The sequence below is a fragment of the Passer domesticus genome, chromosome 2, assembly GCF_036417665.1.
Source record: "Passer domesticus isolate bPasDom1 chromosome 2, bPasDom1.hap1, whole genome shotgun sequence".
NCBI lineage: Eukaryota > Metazoa > Chordata > Aves > Passeriformes > Passeridae > Passer > Passer domesticus.
The window spans coordinates 6,623,066-6,648,342 of NC_087475.1; the positions used below are offsets into that span (position 1 = coordinate 6,623,066).

Genomic DNA, 25,277 nt, shown 5'->3' on the forward strand with positions numbered 1-25,277 from the left:
TATGTGAAGATTTTTTTAAAAAGGGAAAAAAAGAAACTAGCTCGTGTTGAGATTACATTTCTATTATGAAGCTCGTCTTGGTTGTTCAAAGGCCTTTCTCTCTTTCCTAATACAATTTTCGGAAGCTCTTTGAACAATGCTGTGCATAAAAATAGAGCTCAAGGTTGTTGTGTAGCTAAATTTATTGCAAAAACGAGTAGGAAATGTCTAATAAGAGCAGCAATAAAAAGAATAGATGGTGAGATAAGCGTGTCTTCCACAGGCACTCTGGCTTCACCATTCGGGAAGAGCGTAATCCAACTTCTGGAGTCTCCTCCTTAGCTCAGGTGTGGCTGGGCACCATCTGAGGGAAATCTTCTGTTTTCAGGCTGGAGCATACTGCTCTGAGGTTCTGTGATTGTGCTGGGGCTGGGGAGCAGCTCCCTGCAGCTGGGTACGTTTTTACTTATAGATTTACCAATTAAAATTCCAGAGGAAGAATTCATAAGGTTAGCATTCTTCCCAGAGGTCCCCCAGCTCCCTTCCCCCCACTCTCCCAAAAATAAAAAGCACATACTACTCTGTTTAAGTAGTCAGTGCTTGAAAAGAATTTAACTGTAGTCGATTTGTTGTCTATTATTAAAATGATCGGTTCCCTCCCACTGGGTTTTGCTCACCTATTTTGAAGTACTTGTATGAGGTGAGGGCTGACTGATTTAAGCATAAGCTGAAATTTTGAGAATTAAATAAACATGTTCCAGTCAAATTCTGTTTAGATCATGTCTGTTACTTGTACTTTGGTTTGTGTCATACTGTTGACTGTTCCAGTTTATTCATTAAAAAAACCCCTTACGTTTTGTAGTATATGATCTCATGCAAAACCACATTTTACTCTCATTCTGTTAGTAAGTTTTTGCTGTCTGATTTCTGTGAGCGTATGTAATGAAAATATTTGTTTTAAAAAAGAAAATGCCTGGAATTACAAAATGCTTTGGGGGAATCTGAAATTTTAACTGCAGCAAGTAAATTTTGTTATGTGTCATAATAACAGTTCTTACTGATTATTGCAAGTGGTGTTGCTTGACTGATGTAGAGAAGGGAAAACATGGGAAACATGAGGAATGCATAAAATTAGCTTTGTTGGGGGGAGGGATTGTGCTAGTTCTGTGTCAGCTTAGATGCTGAAAGGGTTACATGGCTGGTTCACCTCTGTCCCTGATTTACTCAGTTGTTGGGTAGCACTTGAGCAGTGTCTGGATTCTGTAAAACATTTTGATTATATGGACAGCAAGACAGTGTGGAGATACCTCCACATGTGTGAGGAGCAGCACTGCATGGTAGCACCCAGAATTGTCAGATAGCAGCAACTTCCAGACCTGTTAATTTGGATGTTCTTAGACCATGTGCTGGTGCATGTCACATTGCTCTCCTCTCTCACACATGACACACACTGATCTCCTGGATATCAAAACTTTTTGTGACTAAACGGGTTTTTTGAGTGAGAGATCAGAAATTGTTATAATAGCTACAGTGAGCCATAGAAATTTCAAATGTGTGGTGTGTGCCACCCTCACCCTGTAGCATCTTGAACAGGTTGGGTTCCATGGGTCATTTCAGTGTCTGAATTGCACACATCCACACTCCCAAGTGTGGCAGTGGGGGATTGCTTTTGGCAGTGCCATGGTTCCCTGTCTCTTAGACATTACTTTTTCCCCTGTCCAGGAATTAAGGGCTGGGTTAGCCACTGCACTTCTAGTTAGCTTTAACTTAGGGAAAGATTTTAATAGGCAAGGATGCTTGTTTCCAGTCCCTGAAGATATGTTACATTTATTACATGGCAAAGAAAGGAGTTGCCCTTTAGATTACTTTTCTTCACTGCAGTTCTTTGAGCAAATTTTTCCCCTTTATATTCTGGTTGCATTGAGGTTTGAAAACTGGTTTCTTTATGGGGAATGTGTTCTCTACAAATGCAGAAACACTTTGTTCATCTATCCGTAATATTAGTACTGCAGATAGTTCTTCTGCCCCTATACTTGTTAGAAATGCGGTGTAACATGACTGAAGTAGTTTTTTGGGGGGGGTTATGTTTGATTTGTTCTTAAAAATTACTTGACACGGCTGAAAAGTTGAGCTGATATTACTTATGTGCTTGAGAGTTGTGAGAAAGATGAGACATCTTTAAAAAGACGTGTGTAAGAGATGTAGCAATTTTATAGGCTTGTGATAGGCTGTTAATATTTCTTTGAATGTCTTGTTGAAAATCCTCAACACCAATAAAAATAACTTAAACCTTAGCTGCTGCATGGACAGACAGAGGTGGAGTGCATATCTAAATTCTCCTGTCTCCTACGTATGATAAATATGATTTATCATTGGTTTCAGTTCATAATGCCAGAACATCATCATCAGCTCATTTCTGTGAAGATCTAGTATTGCTCATAAATGCTGATGAGCAATAGAGATTTATATAAGTGATTTACTGGTACAAATAGCAGTATCTTAAAAGTTCAGCAGTCCCAGGACAGAAAATCTGCCTTTATGGTTCAGCTGGATGATGTAAAGTTCACGAATGAATTGACTCGAGCAACCTTACAGAGCTGCTGGATGTCTTTGAAGTTGATGATGGAGTGATGACCCACAAATTGTTCTTTCACTTTCACACCTTCTGTCTGGCACATTGCAGATTCTCTGGACCATCATCCTGCCCAAATGGGTAGGCTGACAGTTTTCAAGCAGATCCTGGTGGCTGTGTTTCTGACTTGTCCTCAGAGATAACCCAGCCCTGTTGTGCAACTCCCAGCAGAAAAGCTTGCCCTGTCTAGGCTTGCCTAACAATACAGATGCTGCTGAATCTGACTATTCCTGGAGATAAATTTGAACTGAAACTATTTGTCCAAGAAGAACAGTTTAAACCTCCTTTTCAAGTTTGTGTACTATTATATCCCCACAGTGTCTCAAAAGTCACATCACTGTGTTGCCTAAACAGAGATTTGAAAAGGTGGGACTGGGTGTGGTGCGCAGGAGAACACGCTCTCCTAGAAATTATTCTTTTTTTTGAGTCTGATTTCTTTATGAAAGTGAAAACTTCTGTCTTTGACTATCATATGCAACAGTCAGATATGCTGTTGTAAGCATCCAAGCTCAGGGAAGAAACTGTAGTCATTCTTTAAAAAAAATATACTATATTGGCACAGCTCATACTATGTATTATGAGGTATTGAGCCAGGGAAACGAATGATCTGACAGAATTATTGCCTAGAAACACTGCACAAGCAGCGTGTTTCTCAAATGGAAATACAGACTTTTTGTATAGCCCCGTGCAGATTCTCCCCTACTTCTAAAACATGCTTGTATTTCTCTGTGAGAGCACAAGTGAATGCTTGAACATCTCAGCCATCAAGAAGTAAGTTTTCTAGGTCAAGCACTTACTTGTGGCTGTGTTGAAAGTTTCTGGTTGTTCCCAAAGATTTTTGTAGCTGAGGGAGAACAAAACCCCCTTCATTTTGAATATGTCAGCTCTTCCTTGTGTTACAACAGTACATGCTTGCTTTTAGTACTAGGCAGTGATGCAACCCTCCTAGTGAATCTGCAGACTGGAGTTATTCCCTGCATAATGAGATATCAAAGTCAGCATCCTGAAAAATATTTTTGGCCTTCTAATGGTCACTCTACACTTCATCTTTACAATAATCTACTTCATCTGCAAGTACCTTTCTGCAGAATTTTGGGTTCCTTTATGCACATCAGTTTGTGCTCTTGAAAAGTTATGCTGTGTAGTTATTATGTGATGAGATTTGTCTGTTTCATAATCATCTTGAACCAGATGTTTCACTTTTCTTCACCATCAGAAATATCTCCTATAAATAGATGCATAGTGCTGTACAGTTTTGTAGCTGTCTTGGTCATGGTGAAACTGCATGTTTATAAATCAGTGCTCATTTTAAGAGCAACATCTGGTCTAAATTTTGTAGTCAGCTGTTCACACCTTAAGGAAAACATCACAGTTCTGGATGGCATGTGAATAATTAAATATTTGTATTTTGCTAATCTTTTGGTGCCCTTGTCTAACAAGTGTGGGGTTGGGCAATGCACCTGAAATTATTTCTATTGGCAGTGATGTATATTCTCTACCTTCACTGCAAATACTTGGAATAGTTGTTAATTTGAGAAGCCCATTTTGCTCTGTCCTTTTAATTTATATTTGAGGAGGGAGGGAGCAGATATTAAACCCCTGAATAACAACACTTGAAAGAACAAACTTTTATAATGCTTGTGCCCAATACTACTTTAAATTTCAGGTCTAGTTAAAAATTATGATGTTGTGATTAAGAGAGCTCAGCATTTGGAGGTGTGCTTTACTGAATGGGATTTGAATGCTTTGAATGGGAGATGGTCATGTGAATGTGATCATGTGATTATATTTTTGGTTTTGTGTAAAAACTGGAGGTATTTGCCAGTATCTACCTGCAGATACAAAGGGGAAGCTTGTGTGCTGGCAAGTTAGGGAAAAAAGGGTGAAAAAATTGGGAATATTGACCATTCTGATTGTTTCAGGAGGAATCTGTGGAAATTAAAATAATTTAAAATTTGATGGGTTTTGAACTATTTCCTTGATTCATTTAACACGTGGGAAGAGTCAACTTTCAGACAAATCTTGCAAGTGGTATCCAAATTGACTAATTAGTAAGATGACAGCCTTTGGATGGAGGAGATGCTCCTGTAGCATCAGTAAGTATTTAACTCCTCAGACCTATGGCTTTGGTTAAGCTTCTCGATGAATTAATGAATATGTAAGTATTCATCATTAATGACTATGCTTGTAGCATCACTAATCACTTATCAGTGCACAAGTCTTTTGAAATCAGTTTAGCATGTCTCTCTTAAAGCTTGAGCATGTTTAGGTACCTGATAAAGCACTGACTTTTCAATAAGTAAATGAGGGTAAAAGTGTTCTGCTGGATATGTTTTATGTGTGCTAATGGTAATCAATTTTGCACTGTGTTTACAAATAGACTTCTTTTTGGGAGCCTGCTCTTGACTGAGTGAAAAAAAATTAGATTACCATCAATAATTAGTGCTTCCAATTTACCTCTAACAGGAGGATCAGCCTCCAGGGTGCCAGCTCCCTAAGCAGGCAGGTATTTTGCAGGGTTTGGTGGGCAGCAGCTGAACCAGGGGCTGAGCTGGAGCCCTGGCCGGGAGAGCTCCACGCCTCCTCCCAAATTCCTCAGGGGAGGAAGGAGTGGACGGGAGGCCTCCCTCCCCACAAGCAGCTGTGGAATGAGGATGAAATCCAATGTTTATTCTTTCTCCCGGAAACTATAGGAAATGTAGCACTCACATACATTGCATAATAGTGTTTGCAGTCGTGATAGGGAAAGCCTGAGTAGGGCACGAGGAGAGTGAGGTGTTACAAACTCGGTGCTCTCAGGAGCAACCACACTATGGACTGTGAAGGCATTAAGCTGCTTTATCAGGGAACTGATCCTTGTTTAAGAGATTCTGAGCATCCTTAGAGGATTTTTGGCCTTCCTTTAGTAGGTGCCAGCTGAACTGAGCTGCAGTGCAGCCTCTTGGGAGCATCTGTTGGTGCAAGCAGACAGGAGGATGTGCCTTGTGGCTGGGGAGAGGAACTGGAAGTTGAGTGGCTGCTTTGTTTCCACTCTGCTGCTTAGCCCAGGCAATCTTTTGGTGGAAGCTGTCTGTGATTTATGTGTCCTGTAAAGGAGTTGCTCACTTGAGTGCTGTAGTGGTTCAGTCTCCTCCACTGTTGCCAGCTACAGGAGTGTGACCCCACTCTGTGATGCTCAGATGGCTGAGGAGTTGAAATCACTGATGATACCCAATCTTCACATACAGAACATAAAAATGCTGCCCTTTGTTGTGTAGTGTGACCTGGTCTCTCACCACTTTACCTGGGAGATCACCTGCCTGTCTGGAGCTGCTCAGAAAATGTTGAGCAATATCAGGCAGGTCTCATTAAAGCCTTCTTTAGTACAGCAGCTGGAGAAGGCAAAAATCTCCTGCCACATTCAGAAAATCAAAGTGCTTTCTTCCCAGCTAGCTTGTGGCTGTAGGAAGAATGAAGCTCTGAGGCTCTGAAATCCATATACAAACTTACTGAAATTGTGCTGGTGTCAGGGTGATGCTCCAGGTTGCAACTGCCTCACTAGTTTTGTTCAGCTGTTTTCAGTAGGCTGAATGATGGGGAGGAATGGCTCTTTTCTGGATGTGGAAGGTGATGTCTTCCTCTAGGTGAGTCAGTAATAGCAGCAAGGTAGGAGAAACCTTTATGCAAGAAGAAACTGAAATGTACCACTTGTTTCTTACACCAGGAAAGAAATATCTTATGACTGTTATCCTATCTAGGTGTCTCTTTCTTGTCAATGATGTCTTTTAGTATCATTATTATATAACCAAAATTCCCCTAAAAACATGTGTGGATTGTACTCTAGAAAACTAGTATAGAAGGTGGAAATGTATTTGAATTAGAAGTCTCTAATTGCCTCCTAAGTATGAAGTACCATGGCATGTCTTGCTCTTCTGTGAGGATTCATCTTCTTGCTTACCTGATCTGGTGGGGAGAGGGAGGAAAAGAGCTGTATTAGCAAGATGAGTGCTGTATTTTCCCCAGGATTTTCTGCATGTTATAGTCAGAATGCCCCTTAATAATTTGTAACTTCAGGGATTGACTTGTTTGGTTTGAACACTTCCAATATGCTTTTGCTGCCTGATACATTTCCATACTGTAACTTTCTTATTTCATGGCTGAGGTTAAAAGAAATGCTGTGGTGGAGGAGCAGCGTGCAATTCAATACCACAGAAATAATAAGCAATTAAAAGGTGCCTGGATATGGGCAAGGATGCTCAGTCAAATATTCATTTAGGGGAAGGGGGGAAACCCCAAACAAAAAGTTTGTATGTTGTAGATAAAATTGCTTCTTTACCATAGCCTGGAGAGCCAAACCCATGGGGAAAACTATTCATGGGATGTCAGGTAAATCTGCTTTTAAAGGGGTGCATTCAGTAGCCCAGTGAGATGGGAGCAGTGAAGTTTCTGATGGATATCCTGAGCAGCATAGTTCTGTACTTAGACCAAAGGTGTTTTCTTCCTGGAATCCCACCTTTACTTTCCCTCATCTATTTGGTGCAGAGTTGCTTCTTTGGCATCTTATGCTTTTAAGTGTAATTTCTGTGGGATTTCAGAGATGGGTCTTATGCTTCTGGGATGTGCTGATAATCAAAAATTGTTAAAAGAACTTGCTTAGCAGACACCTTGATTCAAAAACAACACACCCACTTCATTGTGATGCTGTTCAGGGAAATGATTCAGTGCAGTTTCAGTGGGTTTAAACAATGGCCTAGTGGCACACCTATTTTGTAGAAAGCAGAGTTTTAAACGGGATGCCTGTTTTCTGCAAGTCTATACATAGCTAACAGCTGCAAGGTGATACTCAGTAGTATATATGTCCTGTACAGAGCTCCCCTCACTGCATTCTATTTTCTCATGCACTGAAGACTGCTGAGTGAATTGGAAATATTGAAATGATTTGTTGGATCCTTCAAGTTTTGCTTTCAGAACTGTTTTATCTTGCAGTAAAACATAGCTGGGGCTGAGTTGATTCACACACAGTACACACAGCCAAGTCCATTTTAAAAAGTACACTTGGTTTAGGGTTTTTTTTCCCCCTGCTCTACACACAGGCTGTAATAGCATAACAGCTTATTTATCTTTATCTCTTTGTTCATGGCTAGTTTGAGTTGCAAATAGTAAAATACTGCGGACAGCTCACGGTCTGGAGCTCAGCTTGCAGCCTTCAGTTCTGTGCATAAATTTGTGTTCAGAAGCAGTAATAGCAGAGCTGAGGCTGCAGTGAGTGGCAGGCTGCAGTGATAAAGATGTGTGTGAGCACACCTTCATGCTGAGCACCGGTGTGTCGAGGCAGAATCCCAGAGTGGAGTCTCTCAAATTCCATGTGAACTTTGCCTGCTTTATCCCTGCCCACGTGCACCTCGGGCACGCATCTGAGTGTGACTGGTACTGTACAAATGAGTCAGTTCCTGTTCCTTTGGCTGGAGCTTCGTTAGGAGTTCTCAAAAAAGTATTTCAGAATGTGGATGTGGTCAACACAGTCATTTTCCAGGCATCTTAAAGGAAACCCACATCAACTGTGAAAGTGACCTTTTAACTCCTCTGTCCTGCCACTGTCAGAACTCAGGCAGTGCTGGATGGGAAGGCTGGTTTGCTTCCATCTACATCTTCCCTCACAATTTGCACTTCTTGCCATTTAGATTTAAGTGCCTGGTTATTCTTCAGGAGAATTTCCTATAGCGTGTCCGTGTATGGCTGATCACTGGTGGCACTACCAAAGTGGTTAGAAGCAGCTTCTGACAAACTTTGGGTCATATTTTGTTCTTCACCACATTTTAGTATTGGAAGCAGTTAAAGCCATTAGAACCCATCTTAGTTCTTAAGGCAGAATGTGGTGAAAAACATTTGTACTGCATCTCCTGGGGTTTAATATATAGCTTCAGCTAAGTAAGTTCTCTTGAAGGCATCAATTATTAAGAGTCTCTTTTTTGAAATGTCAGAGGGATTACTTTCACTGAAAATGTCTGCCTTGTACTATGAATCTCTGTCTATTTAGAATGACTTTTTTCAACAACTTTACCAGAGTCTTCCTGCCTTATACTATGGACTTATTTTTTTACATATAATGTTTATATTTACGTGCACCAGGATGTAGGCTCTGAATGGCATTATCTCCAAAATTACTGTTTTAATGTATTTCCTTTACTGCTAAGTGCAGCTCTGCCATCTAATTGTCATCTTGTGCTGCTGGTTGTGTTCTTGCAGTGCACTGGATTTCCCAGCTATCCAGTGATGCTGCGTGAGGCATTCTGCCAAGAGTAGGGAGATGCTTCCCCTGGGAGCCTTTGGAAGGCTGCTACGGTGGGATGGCAAAGCAAGTCTCCAAATGGGAGCACACTCTTCATTTAGAGGAAAATGCTGCTACCAGATGATGGGAAAATGCTTTGAACCTGTGTTGGAGTGTAGAATTCTCAGGTCTCCTCTCTAGAAATCTGTGCATTATTTACAGTGCTGGCTGTGCTGTACAGGTACAAAACAATTAGAGTGGAAAGGCTGAGTTATCCATAACTCTAAAGCTTGTGAGTGGCTCTGTTTTGTTAGTAAAGCTTTGAGCCTTCCTTACATTTAGCAGAATGAAGGAATTTTGTTACATTACTTTGTGTTCACATCAGTAGTTGTGAATCTCTTATGGGCTGAGAGACAAAAAGACTTACTCTGAAGCTGGTCATGCCATTAGCAAATGCAGAATGGAGAGCCAAGAGTGCCTGTCATCCTTGCTGCCTATCAGAAATATTCATGCAAGTGTTTTTGTTTGGGTTTCCCCACTCATCTTTAGAAAGGAGTGAGACTGGCTTTTTGATAGTAGTTCTTGTGTTACTGCTATGCATTACAAGCTATCAGGCTTAACTAGACTTTACCTAATGATTTATCAGTATAAATTCACCAGGTGTTTTTAAAACATATTTTCATAATATTTAGAATTTTTAACAGCTGTTATGCTACAAAGACAATATTTCCTTCATCTGACATGAAGAATAAAAGTATGCAGTGTGTGATTTGAATTTGGTGTAGGCACATTTCAGTTCTGTTAAATTTAAGTTTTCTCAATGTCATCTTGACCTGTAATAGGAATCTAGTTCTAAAGGCTTTGCTTCAAAGATTAAATTTAATTCTAGCAATGCATCTGACACATTTCTGACTGTTCTACAGTATTTTGCAGTGAATATTACTTTCCTTGTCCAGGTAAGCTTGCGTTTAGATAAACTACTGTGCATGAGTATAGAACTCTCTGCCACTTATCTTCTGTGCTTGTTGCAGAGATTGCTACTGATATTTCTCTTTAGACCAACAAAATGCACTTATGGATCCATCTCTTGGAGCTGTAGAGAGATGGAGACTGCTTCACTTGTGAAACAAATCTTTCTTCAGTGCAGTCTTCATTTACAATACCGATGCAAACACACCTGAAATGGTTGGTCTGCATCTTCTGCTTGCTGATTCATACTTAAGCTGACTTTGAGTTTTGCCCTTTTGAGGTGCTTGTAGTGTTCTAATGTACCCTAAGTCTTTGGGTTGTTTGATGATCCTTGCTGTCCTGGTCTTTAAAACCCTTTAAAAGAATATTCTGCTCTCACCTGTTCATGCTGCATCTCTGATTATGAAAAAGCCCTTTTTTGTAGAAAGTTGAGTTGGAGTAGATCTGATTCAAAAATGTTCTGTTGTTTATTCTAGTGTGCTGTGGCTAATTCAGTACTTGAATACCTTAGAATTACTTGGAATTAAAAAAAGCAAACAGTCCCACAGAACCCTTAAAACTTCTCAGAGGAATAACCAGAACTTGCCCCTGCTCTGCAGAGGTGTTTCTAGGAGTAAGGATAGATAATGTTTGCATTTAGAACAGATGTCCTATCAAGTAGCTGAATTTAATAATGGCTAATGAGCAGGCATGGCAGTAAGTCAAACTGGGTGAAATAGGGCAGGTATAGCCTGGGTTTCTGTAATTCAGTCTGCTTTGAGTTGGTGTTTGAAGCATTTTGGGAACCAGGAATAATGGCTTTTCAGTGGAGTTCTCCACTTGGAACCTGTAGTCACACACTCCTGAAGCAGTGCGTGTTCAGGCCACATCAGGAATGTCATGAGAAGCTCCAGTTAAATCTGCTGTTGTAACACAGTGTTCATAACTCTCCAAGGGACCTTCTCAAATTGCAGAATGAGTTTAATCACTGTGCACTGCTACACACTGTAGTAGTGGGTGTTAATCTCAAAGCTTTGGTAGCAGGTACTGTTTAATACACAGCTCAAAAGTGAGACCACCTCATGATTGCTGTGGTCTGCTGTTTTGTCATAGCCTGAACCTATTAGCAATCCACACAAGATTAGATATAACTGATATTTCATACTACCCAGGATTTCCCCTCAAGAGCCCACTGGTATTCTTGTTCTTATTCTTTTTCTCAGTGTTGTGAACTCCTGTCACCATAGTCACTGCCTGCCCTGAATAAATTTGCCTTCTTCATTTTAAGGTCACCTCGGTGAAGGATGGTATTTCTTCCTATTTGTCCTGGATGTACTTTTGAATTTTTGAGTATTCTTGAGATTCTTGAGGTATCCCAATTAATTGGATACTTGAGTGAGTTGCTTTTCTGTTCTTTCCAGTCACATCTTACACAACAGTCCTGGGCTAATTTTTGCCTTTTTCTTGGCGATGGTCTAAAAACAGTCCATGTTATGGAAAAACTAAAAGATAATCTTGGCAAGATTCTGAGTGGGTAAAACAGGCTAGAGATTGTATCTACCATGAGAGAAGATGCTTCTCCAGCTGGTGCCTGCTCTATTCTGTTTTGTGGGAGTTATATCACTTGCATGGAATATTTCTAGAAGTTCAGTCTTCTCTTCCAGGTTCCCTTTTAAAAAAAGGGATAAAGTCAAAGTTAAATTTTAATATCATAATGTGTTCACATGAATTTTTGACCTGCTAAGGTTCTGGGTTTGTGGTTTTTCTTCACGATCCCATTTAAGACTTGCCCCAGCCTTTTGTGCCTTTTTAGCATGGTTACTGTGACTTTTTCTGGAAGTTTAGTGATTAGCACTCGCTGTGTACAAACTGCTTTTGCAGCCCCGTGTTTTGGCTCCCTCTTAATTATCTGTAGGGTGTCAAGCATGAGAGGGCAGCCTGGCTTTGACTTACAAAGTCAGTGGCCTTGTAACACAGCTCAGCTGGTGGCCCATGTCACAGTCCCAGACCCAAACAGGCCTTTCTGCTGAAATGCTTAAAGAAGGTAAAGCAGCACTGACAGCCATCCATCTCCCCTGCCAAGGCACTTGTTGTGTCCTTGTTTTCCTGATGACTCCAGTGAAGTCTGTGTGTGTGTGTTTGTGTGGAAGGAGCAGGGGATCTTCATTTAAATGGTTGTTTCATTAAAACACAATCAGCTTTTTTCCCCTAGGGATCCTTAATTCACTGCATACTTTAAAACTCTTCTGCTGGTCAACTTGTAAAGCTGGAACTGTGTGACTTCTTCCACAGTGTTCCTGGGAGTACCAATTTAGAATAAGAACTTTACTAACTTCAACAGCATTGATGCCACTGTCCCTTCCACATCACTATTCCTACATTCTCCTCAGTTAAATATAGAATATTGCCTCTCTAGAGCTGCATGAATTTGTGTTTGTAACCTGTGTGTGACTTGCTGGTGACCATCACTTTATGCAAATTCAATACCAGTAAATATTACCCTGGCTTCTGCAGAATAGATGCCTATTTTAGGAAACTTCTTAGTACATTGTACCTGTGCTCTTCTGCTAACCATATTTCTCTTCACTGTTTATGGTCTAAAGGAAGCAAAGTCATGTGAGCTGTGGGATAAACACACACATTTAAGTCTCTGTGGCACAGTAGCATGCTGTTGTCATGTGATAATCTTCAGGCAAGATAAAATGTGCCCTTGGCTTTCAGATGTCTCTTGCAAAGCTTTCTTAACACTTGAAGAATTGCAAACTTTATTTTTGGTTGTTGGAAGGTGCTTCGTCTTCTAAGCAATTTGCAGAACACTTATCTGAAACACCAATTGTGGTTTAATTTCAAATTTTTTGAAGAGCCTTAACTGCATCTGCACTGTAGTCTGGGCATTATGTTCAGATTTCCAGATTTCTGAGGGCTTTAATGTCCCCTGATGAGTTTTTTTTGGCATCCACCTTAAGACTATGTGTGTGTTCTTGTTGAAGTTGTAGCCTCTGCATTTTCTTTGATACACTTGTAACTTGCCCCCTTGTGTTTCCAGGGTAAAGACTGCTGCTGTGTAAGATAACTGTGATACCTTGTTTGGGATGGTTCTAGAACCTGCCAAGGCAGAAAGGTGGCTGTAATCTAAACTGCATGGCTTGGAGGGATTCATTATCTCTGATCCATAAGGCACAACAATGCCCAAACCATGCGTATAGTCCAGATTCATAATCCTACAGGATTAATTGGTTTTAAACACCTGTTTAGGTAGTTTATTTTCTTTCCCCACTTGCCCAGATCTGCTTGGGCACCAGAGTTACTTTCCTTATAGCACAGGGAACATTTTAAGGATTTTAGGATCAGGAACATTTTAAGTTTTAAGTTTGTTTTAAGTTTCATATTGCACTTGGCTGAAAGGGAGGGGGAGAGGGGGTGTGTTTACCTCCCCCAGCTGAATTCACAGGACGGCAAGTAGGAGATGGTGGGCAACAGGACAGTGGATGAATTTATATTCACCACCCTCCTGTTGCATGTTAGGGTGTGATACAGGACCAGGTGGCTTTGCAACATCACCTCCGTAATTGACTAATTAAGTGCCTTATTTTGTGAAGTTCAAGTAACACAAATGCTATTCTCCTCTGAAATAAGTACTAACTGCACTTAGAAGAGTAATTATCTTTAAAGTAGGTCCTTGAGAAGGATACAGAAGGATTACACTGTCAGTGCTGCGAGTTAGTCTTAGAAATTGTTGGCATTTGGCTTCTTACCCAACTTCTGGATCAAACTGGTCTCATCCCTGGTATGCTCTCACTTGTTTACTAGGTGCTTGCCATTTCATGCTGGTATTTTCTTTCCCTGATATTTTCTGCCCCTTAAGTGTCCAGCATGAATAAATAACAGCGTCACTAAAGATGAGGGTTCCTGTTTTCCACACAGACTGGGTACTATAGAGGGTGGAACTGTGTGATAGCTTGAATTGAATGGCAAGGACATAGCAGGCTTTCAGAGCCCAGCCATCAAAGATTATGTGCTGTGGGGGTATTGAGAGAGGCTTGGCTGAGTAATTTCACTCAGCACCAGAATTTATTAGTATTTAGTCTTAACTTCTGAATCATACCTGCACTAAAATACAATCTTTTGTGATTACCCATTTGTTTTCTGCTCATGTTTCAGCTGCATTGCTAGTCAAATTGTTGGTATTTGGCATCTGGGGGGGTGCTGTTGCAAGGTGCATGCATGCTGTTTAGGAAAAGAGACTTGAGCTAGCTAAGAAACTGATAAAATAATTCTTTGATGGCTGTTGAATCCTTAACATCTCTACTACAACAATATTGATATGCTGTGAGCACCAGCTGTTTGCTTCTTGAATGGCTGGGTGGGTCTGTTCTGCACATGTTCTACACCCTGATGTGTGCCCAAAATGCTCCTGGGCAGTGAGTCTGGCAAACCCTAGTGGCACAGGGGCTGTGACTGCTGAGAGGAACCCAGGGCACACAGGTTTTTTCATTTTTTTTTCACCTTTCTGTGCTTTGGCAGCCTCCTGCACTGTAACCCTGCCTCATGCTTAGAAGTGTTTGGTTTGTGTCCATGCAGGCAGCTCTGGCTGTGGGTGTTTCTCTAATGCCTTTCGTGTGCACAGTGCTACCTTCCATATGTCTTGTAAAAAACAGAGCTGGAATCCTCTGGCAAGGTGTTTGTTTAACACTGTGTGCCTAAACAGAAACTTCACTGGCACTGCTTGCTGCCTTTATATAAAATTCTACCTTACTGCTCATAAAATCGTGGTTTGATGAATAAGTTAATTCAGTATCTCACATTCTATTACCATCCAGAGGACAGTTACAATACACTGGGGTACGAGCATGCACTAACAATAGCTGACAACTGAATGTTACTCACTTGCAGAACAGTGTGGTCCTAATGCAGGCATTATAGAAATTTAGCTCATTACTTCCTAGCATACAGAAGCCCCTAGCTGAGGGACCCTAACTCATGCTTATACCCTTCCATGGAAGTTTTGTGCCACTCTTCAAAGCTGCAGGCTTCATTATTCCATCAATTTTGTGAACAGTTTGCTTAACTCCTTATGAGACCTATTTTATTATGGCTGTAAAATGTATGTTGAGTTAATGTACGTTGAATTACAGCTTGGCTTGGTCACTTTTTGCATGCTCAAATAAGTAATTATTTATAGTATCCTTTATGGATTTTTGCAGATAAATCAGTTTCTTATCTGCATCCAATCCTTCAAAGACCATGTCTGTGAGATCAATGCAAAAATACGTCCTGATTAAAGGTAACTGTTTGCATTTCTCAGCAATCAAAATTTAAAAACAGGTTAGTTAGTTGGGCTTTGAGAATGAGAGTGGTTTTGCCTTTAGGAAGTTGTTTTAGCAGGCTGTGCCAACTCTGTACCTCCCTAGGCTTGCTCATACTAGTGCTCTCTGGCAAAGCAATTTAAGAAATGTCTTGGGCAGGATTTTCATAAATCTATTCAGCCCAATCAGAAGCGTCACTTAATAGAGCAATGTATAAATAGTGCAGAGAGTCAAGTGACCATCAGCTGGTCTGAATGGGTTTGACCACTACAGTCACAGGGTCTGAGGTATGCAGGGGCTGGGATCACTGCAAACATGCTTTGCTGCAGAGATATCCTGGCTCTGGCGTAATTATGTAACTGCAGAGGAATTCATGTGTGTGAGAATGAGTTTTAATTGGACACCTGTATTTAATGTTTCACCTTCTGTGTCATTACCGTGGGCTTTTAAGAAAGAAAAGTTACTGCCTTGATTAACTTTGCCATTTTGTTAAGTGGTGTGTATTGCAGTGCAGAGCTGAGCTCCACCATTATGCATTTCCTTTATAAACTCTGTGCCTACTCGCTTGAAACAATGCACTGATCTGTTTCACTGAATTCAGAACTTAAGACAGAATGGCTCTCTGCCTAAGTTCATATTAGGTAATTAGAAGTTCTTGGCATGCTTGGTAAATGCTGAAATTCCATTGTGTTGTGCATTAGGCATGGGGAAATATTTCTTCAACTGCAGTGCCAGTGCACTAAATTATGTGTTTTGGCTGTCCTTGGTGATGGCTTTATTAAATCTCAGTGAAACTGTCAGCTCTGGACTTGCAAGGATGCTGCCTTGCTTTTGTTTGGGAAGTTACTGAAGTTGGCATCCAGGTAATGATTTTTTTTATTAAATATATCCAGCTTCCCCACTTGTAAATATCACAGTATGGATTCTAAACAAACCAGTAAAATGGCACCTATTTCTCCGTGTTCAGTTCACTTGACACCAGTGGTTCTGCTGTCCAGGACAAAAACATTTTACCAGATTCAGTAGCTTCATGGGAAGAGCTATTGTCCAAACACAAGTAACTGGTATTTCCCTTCTTCCTCTCCCCACCCACCAAAATATTTGTACTGAATAGCTTTCCCCTGCTTCATTACAGATTTTAATGTTTGTCAGTGCCATCCCTATGCTTAGAATGTATTAGCCCATGATGTGACTCTCACAGCAGAGCTGATTGTTCCCTTTCCTAGCAATTCCACATCTAGACCTTTGATTTTAAAAGTTACATGTTTAATTCAAACCAGAAAAACAATGGTGGCCTATGCATGTGTTGTGTTTCCAGCCCTGACTGGTGCACTTGATCATCATTCAATCATATTAAACATACCTGGATTCAGCAAGTAAAGGTGTGAATCTGTTAGGAGGTGATTCACAACTTTTCTGATCACCTGCCTTTATATTTAAGGCACAACACACATCCAGTTGTTTGGGGTTTTTTTTCCTAATTTTAGCATTGTATGGTGATGGGCTCAATTGCATCTTGCTTTTTTGGCAACAAACCTTTATATTAGAACAGTTCACCAGTGTCAAAAGCTTTGCCTGTTGGATTTAGATGATGACAGATGGTGGGCTTTTTTCAGTAACTTGGTATTTTTTGCTTTCGTGAAGCAGTGAGACTTCTGTCTGCACAAATACCAAACCCAGGCACTGCTCAGGATTCTGGTACAGCTCGAGGCTTCAGGTTCCATATGTGCAAAGAGCTCCTGCATCTCTGAGGTGTTCACAAACCTCCTCCCTTTCCCTTCCTGCAGGAGCTCTGAATTTGAAGTGGTCCAACCCTTTGTCATCTGAGGGGTTGGACTTTTCCTGCTGGGATAAAGTTGAGTGCAATTCACACCCTTAGAGGTTTGGGGGTCCTTACAAAACTACTCAGCAGCTCCTCCTCAGCATCAGCTGCCCTGAAACAGAGGGTGATATCTGGGTCCAAGGCTCTGCTCATCCCCTCACCTCACTTTTCCTCTTACAGTTGCAGGGGCTCTGGCTAAAACACACAAATGACAGAATAGTGGATAATGTAAAAAATTAAACATTTTTTCATTAAAATAAAATTTTCTAATTTAAAAATAACATTTGTACCACCAAGAGTCTGGTAAAGCTGCTGTCTGAGCCTCTTTGCCTCTCCTTGAGGACAGTGCAGTCTCTGGCTTGTTCCAGAACCTGCTTGACTGAGGATGGGAAGGGAGATGTTTCCTCTGAGTGGCCCCAAGCCCAAAGTGCCTGTGGTGGAAAAGTTCTGTCTCCTTGTTTCAGGAGGGATGATCCTTTGCCTCCTGAATGCTGGCTGAGAGGGAAGCTGGGGGTGTTGTGCTCTGAGGTTGGAAATGGCTTCAGCTCTAAGCTGCAGCATGGTGGCAATTCTGCAGTGGGTTCTGTTGGCTTGTCTTGAGGAGGATTGAAGCCAGGGAAGGGTGGGATTATTGCCTACAGAAGGAGGGAGAATTGGGCAGGTTGCAGTGAATGAGTTGTGCAGATCTCTGCTCCAGCAGAGAAGTGTCCAATTCCCAGCTTCAGAGCCGCTGCTCTCGTGCCTCTGGTACCTTTTCCTGGGAAACCTCCCTGTTCTGCAACCTCCAGAGGCTGGCATAGGTACAATGGCTAAATAATGTTTGTTCATCATTAATAAATGTTATTTGTGAAACCCTATTGTGGAAAAAAGTTCAGCAGTGCCTGCATGGTTATATTACAGTGGGGGCATAGTGACCACCACTCTTTTCCAGAAGTATCTGACAGCAAGCTGTTCTCTTATTTCCTTTGCAATTGTCCAGTCTTGAATCACTGCTGATATTGCTGTAATCCAATCAAACTTTAGTAGTAAAACTGCTCAGAAATTATTAAAAATATATAAAAATTCTTACAGTTGGTTTTGATCTTGTATTTAAAAAGAAGGAAAACAACACTTGGCAGGCTGATGGATATCAAAATACTCTGTCATTGAAGTCAAAAGTCTTCCCAGTTCCCAGATAAATGTTTTATTTAAACAAATACTTAAAATATTTAAAGAGCAGTTCTAATTTGATGGGCATTTTTCGTTTGTTTTTACCAATAATGACATTTCTTGCAATGGATATCTTAACACATGTAAGACTTCAGGGAGTTACCTGGAGCATGTTTCAGCCACCACTGACAGGCCAAGCTGGGCATGAATCCACTGGGATTTTTCTCAGCTGTGCTGGGGCAGTTCCTGAGCTGGCAGAGGGGAGCCCAGATTTCTTCATTTAACAACAGAGATAGAAGAATTTCCAACCACCATGAATGGGAGATTTTTATGCAAAGACTTGATGTGCTGGACTTGTATCTAATAGAAACTGACTGAGTCTTTCCTTATCTCTGCTAAATTACACTGGAGTTGTACTTGTTTCCCCACTGCAACATGAGATATGTTTTCCCATTCCAGGATTGTCTCTGTGTCTACAAATTTACTTTTATTTACTGAATGCCCTTTCTGACAGACTAAGAACAGCCTGGTTTTGCATAATTCATGGGGTTTTTTTTCATGTCATTTTGTATAATATTGTTGGAGGATTAAAAAGAAACTTAACATGACTTTGGTTCTGCTGTTATTCTACTTCGCATTTGTGAGCAGTTATTATTTGTTTTTTGGGGGCAGGTCTTTAGTAATACATGGGGATGAAACAGTTTATTCCAGAATAAAGGTGTAAGAACACTGTGAGTGCTGTTTAACTCTAAAAGCCAATGACTGCATACCTGAGGTGACTGTTCTGGAACACACTTCTCTGTTTGCTATACACAAGAACTCTGTGTGATACCAGTGGTGGAAAATTCTTTATTGATGAAGGCTAATCTACAGAACTCTTTCACATACTGATTTTAATTTTTTTTCCTGATTGTTTCTGCAGGTCGTTTTGGATTAAGGCTGTGGATCAATCAACCCAGAACTTGTAGTTGCCCATCAGTCGCTCAGTAGTCAGTGTAGATTCTGTCTTTACAATCAGCAGCTACATCTGGCTACTGGGTCTCTGATGACATCTCCTACCTCCTGTCTAGACTTTTTGTTGGATTGGTGTCTTCTCTCCTGGGTGCAGAGCAAGTTCACAGTGCAAACAAGTTAACGCCTGAGGTGTGGCCCCAAATAAAGGATTGGATATCTGTTGGATCTGCTTCACAGTGGGAATCAGATTAAATACCTGGATGTTGTGGCTTGGAAAGAAACAGCCTTTTCTGTAGCCTAGTCCTGGGGCTTACAGCAGTCAAAACCCATGAGAATATTTGCAAATTTGAGCTAAGAAGATAGATGAACTTCACCTTTTTTTCAGTGAAGGATCTTTAGCCTCTCCTGCAAAGGGAAGGTGCTGAAACACCTTTGCTGATTGCACACCTCCAGTGTGTTAGGGGAGGAAACTGTACTGTGAACTGGGTGTGCACAGCTGGTTTTTCTCAGTTCTGTGTGAAGACTGTCCAGGTTTGGGGCATGAACCTGGCATACAATGTAGATTTCTGTGTTTGTTAAGCAACAGCTACATTGTCTGCTGGGTTTCCAGCTGCCTGGAAATACAAAGTGGAGGGTTGTCTACAGTTTTTTTCTTTTTTTGGTCAAGTTACCTCCCTTATGTCTCTGAGGAAGACAGTGCAATTCATGTCCAGTTGCTGCCTCCCCCTCTCTTCTCTCACAAGGGATCCAGCTGGTGTCAGCTAGAGCTGGGAGACAGGGTAGATCTGAAATTAGCTGAGAGGATAAAACCTCAAGGAATTGAAGTGTAGAGACACCTGAGCATGAGTAGATGTCAGGCAGAAGCTAATGGCTGCTTTCTGAGTAACCATTAGTTTCTCTTGGTGCTTCACTTTTATTTTTTTTCTTTCAAAAATCTTCAGATGGAAAGCTATATATGTGTGTGCTGTGCAGTTATGGAATTCTTTTTGGAGAAGGGAGTACTGGGGAGCTATTTATAGGCCTGACCTTTTTTTTTTTTTTAAAGTATGCTGTGTATAGTGTGACTTATATGCAGAAAGTGCCTAGAAATAATTGGGGAGGAATAAGATAATGTCTTGAGTGCTGATTCCAGCTGGATCTCTGTCGTTTAGGGATACTAATCCTAATATGCTTCACTTGTGCATCGTATCCAGCACGCAGTGAGATAAGGGCAGTTTCAGTTTGAGAGCATTAGCCTGGAATAGCAGGGGGCTGCTGTCCTTCCAGACCTGGTCTGCAGTCACTGCAGTAAATGGGGAAGCTTCTACATCACATGTCTGTGCTGTTAACCCTTCTCTGGTGAGCTCTGGGCCATTTCCCCATGGAAATCATGACAGTTGTGATGGCTGCTCAGTGTGAAGGAATGGATGGTTTGGCTAAGCTTGTCTGGACTTTACAAAATGTGATTTTTAGATCAGCAGACATCCAAAACCCTTCCTCTGGAAGGGCAATACTCAGGAGGCTGAAGGGCTCCTGAGTGAGTGTTCCTGTTGAAAACTGTGTATTTTGTTAAAAATGAATAAAACTTCTCATGCAAAGAATTGTGTGTCTTTTCTTGTTTTTTTTTTTTTTAATACCAAGCTTAGGTTTTCACCAGGTTGTTTGGACCTATAAAGGGACTATAAAGCTGTTCATTACAATGTCTAATGTAGACAGCCCCTCAATACTTGTCAGCCTGACTGTTCTCAAAAAATACACATTCACTTATGCATTTGTACCTTAAGCAAAAATGTACAGACAATTACCAGCAGCCAGTACTTGGCACAACTAATCACTCCCTATTGAAATAACTGTGGATTGTCTAGATAGCTTTGAAAACTGCTTGTTAAGGCTGAACAACTATTTATCCTTTGCTTTATGTTGTTTTCCTCGGTGCCAGCCTGTTGGCATCTGCATCTCTGATATTGCAGAATTGGTAGGGGCTTTGATGTAGTTGAGTCTTTTTGTTAAATTAACTGGCACATTCTCAGAGGTGTTAGTGATGTTTCATTGCATAGAACCTCCTAAGTCCTGACCAGCATATGCACAACTGTTCCTATAAGTGGTGATAAGTTACTCTCTGCAGTGTTTTGTGGCTCATTTAGTTTCAGCAGCATTAAGATATCAGCAGTTTTTATAGCATTGTTTTGTTCCTCTATTTATGGTTGTTCACCTCAACCCCTAAGGATTCATGTCAGAATAAGGTATGTCTGCCCCAACTGTATATATGGCAAACACCATAAAGGATTGAAGAGCAGATCAACCTAATGTTTAGCATCAAGCCCCTCTCCTATTCAGTTTCACTTCCCCACTGTGTTTCAGTTAAACTTTACCATGTTGAAATCCCCTTTGTGGGCAGGTACTTCTGGTTCCTCTTATTTTTCTGTCATGCTACTTGGTTTTGTATATGGACACCTTTAAAATAAAATAAATTAAAAAAAGGAAAAACCCCACACACTTTCCTTTGTTACTTTAAGGTTCTTACTTCATTTTCAGTGTCTAACATAGCTAGTGGAAGCATGTAAAAGTGGTTATTCTTCCTACTGTGATATTTATTTTTTCTTTATTTAGTTCTTTTTTCCTTCTGTATGGATTTCAATGAAACTGGCAAAAATGCATGACTCTTCCTTCCTCTCCCCTGCTGAGGGTGCCTTTACTACTCCTGGTTAAACTGCTGTTAACTGCAGCCCCAAGTCCTCCTTCAGCTTCAATGAAAGAAACTGGGTCCTGTGACATAACAATTTCCACCTGCTCAACCTTAGTGAGGTTCTCAGAGTTTGCATTTTCGTTGTGCTTTTGTGCCCAACAACACCCATGGCTACATTTTCATGATGTTTCTCTGCTGTGATGCTCACCAGTGTGAGACCTGGCTAAGGTGAAGGTTGTTCCCAAGGCTCTTGGGTGGCCAGAGCTGTCCCTCTGTTTGCTGTGAGGGGGGTGAGACAAGTTTTGGGTGCCCCATCCCTGGAAGTGTCCAAAGCCAGGTTGGAAGAAGCCCTGAGCAGCCTGGGATAGGGGAAGGTGTCCCAGCCCATGGCAGGGGGTGGAATAGGATGATATTTAAGACAGTAAATGGTAAGAGTGCAACTGCTGAAAATCTTGGTTATATCCCTTTAAAATGCAGAGCTTGGAGTTTAGCATTCAGACTTGATTTCCCCCAAATGCCCCCTCTTTCCTGCCCAAGCAAATAATGGGAACTAAGATAATAGTGGCAGTTGGGTCTGTTTGACCTGTAGATTGAAGAGGATCAGAGAACTTTCCTAATTTTCTATTTTCAGTTGCATCTCAGTTTATGTAATATCTTCCCACACTGATATTTCTTCCCATCCTCTGACTTGCTTTTAGAATTGACTTGAATATCTATTTAAATCTTAATAGCAGGAAGAACAATATTTTTACTTTCTGGCTCCAGATAACTGCTAGGAAAGCCTCACTGCCTACTATTTCTCTATTCTGTGACAAATACTTCTGTAGACTCTAAGCTTTGTTTTCTTGGCTATGTTTATTCTTTCTATGCAAATCAGGATTGAGAGGGTACATTTAGCCCAACCTTGCTGTACTTGCAGCATATCCTTCCATATCAGTACATGGTAGCAAAAAATACATTCTGTAAGTTTGTTATAAAAGAAAAAATCCAAACAACCCTGCAGTCATGAAGTTTCTGAAATGGCAATTACCAGTATAAAACCTGAGACAGGGACACCAAAACTCAAAACCATGATTTTTATAGAACAGAATAATGAATGGGTTGCTTTAACTGCTCAAAAGTGTGAATAGCCATTCCTAATGGGAGAGCTCTATCCGTTGGATAGGTGGCTTGTAATTAAACTATGGAAACCTGTAATTTGCACTTCTGTTGCTGTCCTGGGTAATTGAGCAGATTTTGTGTCTTGTGCACAGCAGCTTTTGGGGCCTGTGTGGCTGTGGCTGTTTTCCCAGCTCCACTCAGCACAAAGAAATCCCCTGAGGAGTTACCTATGGAAGGTCAGGGCAGAAGGAAGGTGTTGAGGGTTTTAGAGCAGTCTTTTGGAAACCTTCCAGCGGGTGCATTTTCTTTCCCTCAGCATGAGCGAGCATTTTCCAAAGGCATAAACACACCTGGGACTCCTCACCAGAAGTGCCCTCTTCACAATGTGCTTTGGTGTCTGACTTGAGTGATGCCGGTGTGCTCGTGCATTTTTACTCTGTAAATCTCCCACTGGTCTCCTGAAGTGGTGTTTCAGGCAAGATGAACAGCCCTGGCTCCTTTATCAGATGTCTCTGGGCCTCTCATGGAGGGTTGTAGCACAAATCCTGTGGCACAGAGCTGCTTGTGTGCAGTGCTACAGAGCCTGTCTGCCTCTGGTGTTGTTTGTGCTGTGATGTGTTGCTTTGTACAATAAACTGAAAAACGAGACCTTGGTTGTGGGTGTTTGCAAAACAAACCTCTGCTGAAGAGGTGTTTAGCTCAAGTGGTCCTTGGCATTGGAGAGCCCTGCAGTTTCTGAATCTCTCCTGTCCCTGGCTAGCCAGCTCCTCATAAAAGCAGCTAACCAAAACTGTGTAAAGCCTTGAGAATCCAGTTTAATGCTGACATTTTTCTCCTACTGTGTGGCTTTACAGTTGCTAGTTGTAGCCCACAGAAAATGCTGAATTGTTTTAGGAGACTGCTCCAAGGCAGTGGGGTGGCTCTGACTGGCTTGTCCCTGTGTACAGCAGCGAGTTTTGGTTCAAAGGCTTTGAAGAGCAGTTGCTGCTCCTACACATTAGCAAACTTTATCCTTTCAAGTTGGTAATTTTTCTATCCACTCTGAAAGTCTTGTTCTGTAGGTTGCTAAGTAACACCCGCACGTATTTAATTTTCCATGTGCTCTGAATGCCAGTCTTCCATGCAAAACACCTTTCCAAAATTAGTGTCTGTCAAGCTCCTGAAAGGTAGTGGTGCTGTGATGCAAGTCAATCATGTTGCCTGCTGTAGGAGTTAATTCTCCCATCTAAAGGCACTTGCAGAATCACTAATATGATGAATCTCCAGTTCCTTTTAGCTACAAGAAAACAGCATATTCTGAAATACTTACACACTAATTCCAGAAAGAGAAGTGGGTTGCAGGGGGCACACTTATAATATCAATTTGTTCATTATGGTGATAACATATAATTTAAAGCTTAGGGTTTTTTTAGAGTGTGGAGTTCAGAAGGGACCTGGACTGAATCATTAGGCAGATAATTTCCTGTGCTCCAAGGCTGGCTGACCAGCCAGGACTGGGCAGGTGCTGAGGACTTCATGGTGCCTGCCCCCTCTAAAGATGTGAGGGAAGGGTTGATGAAGAGTGTAGGAAACTTTCCCTTTCTTTTGACCTGTTTTATCTTGCAGAAGGAAGGATTGGCTCTGCACTTTCTCTTTCCCCACCTCTAGAAATACAGTATACTGTTCCACTGGACATATGTGCTATACCAGACACTTCAAGTATTTTTCTTCCTGTTTGCCTGCGAGTGTTCCCTGGTTACTTGTATAATCTGGGCTGAGCCTGTTTTAAGATTTTGAAAAGAATATCAACACCTGAACAGGGCACTGGTGTTCTTTCCTTGAGCACACCTTCTCTGTTCCATGGACTTCTCACAGCAGAGTGTCTTGTACACTTCCGTGGAGAACTGTAGATAACTGCAATTACATGCAAAACATCCGCATAAAAGACATTATAATCACAGCAGCATAGCCAAAACTACCAGAACTTTGTAGCTGCAGCAATGAATAAGCCAAAAATAAATGAATTTTAAAATAAACAAACTTGCCAGTGTGTTCTGTAACCTCTGTGGGCCCAGAAAACTGCTACAGAGCACCGTGGCAGCATTTGTCATGGTTACTACAGAACTGACTCAGGAGATATAGGATTAGGAATTGCAAAAACCCTTCCTAATGTCTCCCTGTATTTACTTACAGACAGATTGGCTGGCTAAAGATGTGAGAGAGAGCCCTACCTGTTGCTGAATGGCCAAAATCTGCAGTGCTCTGCAGAAGGTTCTTGATCCTTTCTGCCACCCAATTCCTCCTGGCTGTGACAGCCACCCCGGGTGTGACTTGGCTGCTGATGGATGTTTTAATTACTCTCAGTTATTGCTACACTGGCCTCATTATCAGTCCCCTGAAACTTTTATGCCCTTCTCAAAGGCTGGTGTACTCCATTTTTTCCTTCATCTAGGGTGAACAATGCTAAAAGAAGGATTTGAGGTACTAGTTAAGAG

General features: G+C 41.3%; 1 protein-coding gene across 5 annotated transcripts in view; it reads left to right on the plus strand.

Annotated features, from left to right (window-relative positions):
• The window catches only part of LOC135293073 (cAMP and cAMP-inhibited cGMP 3',5'-cyclic phosphodiesterase 10A-like), a 123,550-nt gene that overhangs the window by 57,568 nt on the left and 40,705 nt on the right, over window positions 1–25,277 (plus strand). Inside the window, exon 4 of one of the 5 annotated variants that reach the window (XR_010355252.1) lies at window positions 263–2,074. The exons of the other annotated variants lie outside the window; for them this stretch is intronic. The gene's annotated coding sequence lies outside the window, so the exon portion shown is untranslated. Of the gene's footprint in view, window positions 1–262; window positions 2,075–25,277 lie in introns of those variants that run through there. 5 annotated transcript variants of the gene reach the window in all.